Source organism: Salvia hispanica, chromosome 1 (assembly GCF_023119035.1).
Source record: "Salvia hispanica cultivar TCC Black 2014 chromosome 1, UniMelb_Shisp_WGS_1.0, whole genome shotgun sequence".
Classification (NCBI taxonomy): domain Eukaryota; kingdom Viridiplantae; phylum Streptophyta; class Magnoliopsida; order Lamiales; family Lamiaceae; genus Salvia; species Salvia hispanica.
Genome location: NC_062965.1, coordinates 42506067 through 42510364, shown reverse-complemented (window position 1 = coordinate 42510364; position 4298 = coordinate 42506067). Strand labels below are relative to the sequence as shown.

At 31.9% G+C, this 4298-nt stretch overlaps 1 long non-coding RNA gene across 1 annotated transcript; it reads left to right on the top strand.

The window, feature by feature from the left end:
- Positions 1-1738: 1738 nt before the first annotated feature.
- On the top strand, positions 1739-3484 carry LOC125207793. Its single transcript, XR_007174022.1, has 3 exons — positions 1739-2083; positions 2578-2713; positions 3243-3484. It is a non-coding gene; the product is annotated as an uncharacterized LOC125207793 (long non-coding RNA).
- The last annotated feature ends 814 nt before the right edge of the window (positions 3485-4298 follow it).

Below are 4298 nucleotides of genomic sequence, written 5' to 3'. Positions count from 1 at the left end.
ACACACACACACCACGCACACACACACGCACGACGCATACACACATACATATTTTTCATATCCCCTTTATCCCACTTTCACTCAAACAAGATGCATAAGGGTTCAAGAATACCGATTAATCCGGTTAGAAAGAAGAGGAATCGAGTAAAAAGAAGAAGATTAATATGAGAATACCTTTTTGAGAAAAACGAACGGTAGAAACGAAGTAAAGACTTGGTTCTTCAAAAATCTTGAGGTTCAAACTCTATTTCTTCTCAAAGGATGGAAGATTATTGGAGAAAAGTAGAAGAAAATTGAGAGAGTGAGAAGAGAGGGAGAGGCGTGTGATATGGGGTGGGGGGGGCGAAAATTGTGATGGCTAGGGTTAGGTTTTTGGCTTCTTATTTATAGAGTTCAATAAGATCTTTAGAATATTTGGGAAGATTTGATTCTACACAATTAAATAAAATATTGTGGAGTAGGGAAGAAAAATAAGATCTAGGGTTTCAAGCATGTAGGTTTCGAAAATTGTGGCTTTTTAATTAGCCAAGATTTTGTTTGGTATATTTTACGGAGTAGAATAAAATATCACGGAGCAAAATAAAAATAAGAATTCTCCCAACTAGGGATTGAAATAGGCGTTTCTATGCCTTTTAAATAAGGCATGGATTTTTTTGTATTAACTAAAATAAGATATGGCAAGATCTCTTGAGGTATGGAAAGATTTGGTAGAATATTCTTAATTCTAGTATGGAAGGAAATCAAATAAGGGATCAATTAAAATAAAAATAAATCCTTCCTTCCCAAAGATAGGTGATTTTCGAAAATCACCTTAATAATAATAAGGCTCGATTTTCCCATTAAGAAATAGGGAAATAATTGGGTTTTGGATTTAATTTGGATAAATATCCCAAGAATTAAATTAAATCCGGAAAAATAGAATTCCTCCTTCAAAAATTCAAGGGTTCGAAAATCTCAAGAATTAGGTGGCTAGTATTTATGAATATGGAAATTTTCTCTAATATTCTCACTCACCCTTAAACAATTAATTCACCTCATAAATTAATAAATCACATGTCACATCACATACTCAACAAGTTTGACTTTTCAAACTTCCAACGCAAACCCTAGACTCGACTCGGTCATAGCATCTCATGCAATAAATGCATTCATAAATTAATTCACGTCTCCCACGTCATCAATAAAAATTTTAGGGCTCTAAAATTAGGGTTCGAAAATCCGGGATGTTACACATCCACTCACGATTTCCACTCATTGTTATAAATCCTAATTAATAATTCCCAAATCAGGATAAGAGTTAGTCTACTAGATAGCCATATTAAGTAATCTACTAACTAGCTAAAATATTTCAAACACAAAATTTAGCATGCTTAAGAGATAATTAAATCATAATATAACATCAACACAATAACATCACCCCACTTCTCAGCACATAAGATCGGCAGAGCCGGCAAGGCTCCACCCCAAGCCTAGCCACCAACTAAACTATATATATATATATATAGAGTCCCATTATTCACAAATCTAGTCTTAAAGACCGAACTAGAGACCAAATTAGGGCCCTTAGATCTAGGCTTTAATGGATGAGATGAGATTATATAGTGAAAATTTTCATAGTTCATTACATACACAAATTACTTCAATACGAGGGTATTTAAGTCATTTTATAATTAGGGGAAAGTTAGAATTCGTAGATCACAAAAATTTCACTCATTCTCACACCCTGCCTTTTCTTCTCTCAGAACCTCTCCGAAAACCTCTCTGAATAATCAAGGATTCTTCATCTTCATCGATCATCTCCGGCCGATTCAACTGAAATCGGCGACAACCATCCCCGATTCAGCATCTCCATCGGTCGATTCAGCACATCCATCGATCATCTCCAGCTGATTTCAACAAAAATCGACGACAATCGTTCTCGATTCAACATCTCCATCAGGCGATTCAGAAATCTCCATCCGCCGAGATCGACATTTCTTCAGCCTAACCCGAAATCAGCGTCAATTCGAAATGGTTGATACATGCAAATCGTCGACCGAAGGTGAAGGACGCCTATTACGTTCTGGCCGAACGTCTGGTTCAGGTAATGCACATTTAATTTTTGGCTTTGATTTTTCTTTAGGAGAGATTACTTCAACATTTGATTGTTGCATAAATCGATTACTTCATGATAGATTACTTCACAGTACTTCTCCGATATTTGAGAGAAATATATCAAAAAGTGCGGCTACAAAAATCATCGATTTAGTTCATTTCATGAGAATATTACTTCATTTCATGAGGTTATTACTTCATTTCATGAGGCTATAAATTTAGTGTTTGATTTTTCAATTTTTTCGAATTTATGTGGTTAATGTGTGCTTCTGGTTCATTTCTGGACCCATTTGAATAATGTGGCATAAAATGATATGCATCTTCTAAATGTGATTTATTACTTTATAATTTGGAAACATTGCTTCATAATTCAGATTTCAAAGCACAATAATACTCTCTTTTGAAGCTCTATAATTTTTGAAATTCTAATTTACTTAATCTGTTTGTAATCTGGTTTTTGATTTTCGTCCAATTATCATGAAGCAAAGCGGAGGAAGGTCATCGTAGGCGTCAAATATACTCGTAGGTCAGTAGCTAAATCACAGTCGGTGGATGAATCAAAACACAAGAAAAGTTCGTTTGATGTTCAATACTGCAAGCCAAATCCCTATACCAGAAGGTAAAAATAAATTTATGACGTAGTCCTAATGAAATAGTAAATTCATGGGATGAAGTTAACTGTGTTGTATGAATTTTATTAACTATGTTATATGCATATTTTCTGAAGAAATATTAGTTGAATGAACTAACTAACCTACTTGATGAAGTAATAACCTCATGGAATGAAGTAATATAAACTAACGTGTTTTGTATGCATATTTTGCTAAGAAATAAGATTGAATAAACTAACTAACCAATTTGATGAAGTAATAACCTAATGAAATGAAGTAATATAAACTGACATATTTTGTATGCATATTTTGCTTTATAATTACATTGAATGAACTAAATAACTTATTTCATGAAGTAATAACCACATAAAATGAAGTAATATAAACTGACATGTTTTGTATGCATTTTTAGCTGGTAAGTATACTTGTAAATTGTAATGATCTAAAGAACCTAATGATAATGTTACAAACTATTTTAATGGTGATATAAACTATGTTTCAAATGTTGAATTGTTGTTATGTGTTTCTTATATATAGGTGAAGATAACACAGGGGAAAATCCTCTAACTCACAACGGGGTGAAAAATCAAATCGGAGGAGAGGGATGAAGTGTTTCGGAAGATGTAGTTGAGGCATGGTAACATGCCGATGAGGAAATTTGTGCAATCACTGGATGGGCCATCCCCACGCCTACAATTTATGCCTACAAATTTAGTTCATTATAACAACAATTTAGTTCATTCAGCTGTGTTATTACTTTATTATAACAACAATTTAGTTCAATAAGAGTCGAATTGATGACATACTTTAATGTGCAATCAACACATCAGTTAAAGATGTTACTTCATTATAATGTTTTATTACTTCATTTTTACTGTGATTTACTTCATTATTATGTATTATTACTTCATTTTAGTAATAAAACCTACTGTATAAATAGATCATTTATATTACTTCATTATCATAACTTATTACTTCATTATATGAATTCAATACTTCATACTAACTAGATTATAGTTAATAGAAAATAGATCATTTATATTACTTTATTATCATAATTTATTACTTCATCTTATCAATATACTATTTTATTAAAAAGAATATGTAGTTCATTTTAATGTGCAAACAAGTCAGCAGCTGAGTTAAATCCTAAAACCCTAAACCCATGCAACACAGTAAATAGATAGTTCATATTTAGTATCTATTACTTCATTACAAATGCTTTATTACCTCATTTTACGAAATTACTACTTCATTAAACAGAAAAGTATGCACTGCTATTACCGCCCGCATTAATTCGACTCATAGCATGTCAGCATACTTTACTAGTCCTAGAAATCATACTTTAATTTGGGGCTGATAGTTCTTTTTTCATTGTTCATATTTAATTTGGGGGTGAAGTAAAACATTATAGTTCATATTTGTAGACTATTACTTCATTATCACGTTTTATTACTTCATTTTGGTAATATACCTAACTGTATAAACAAATCAATTATATTACTTCATTATCATATTTTATTACTTCATCTTATCAATTTACTACTTCATTAAAAAGAATATGTAATTCATTTTAATGTGCAAACAAGTCAG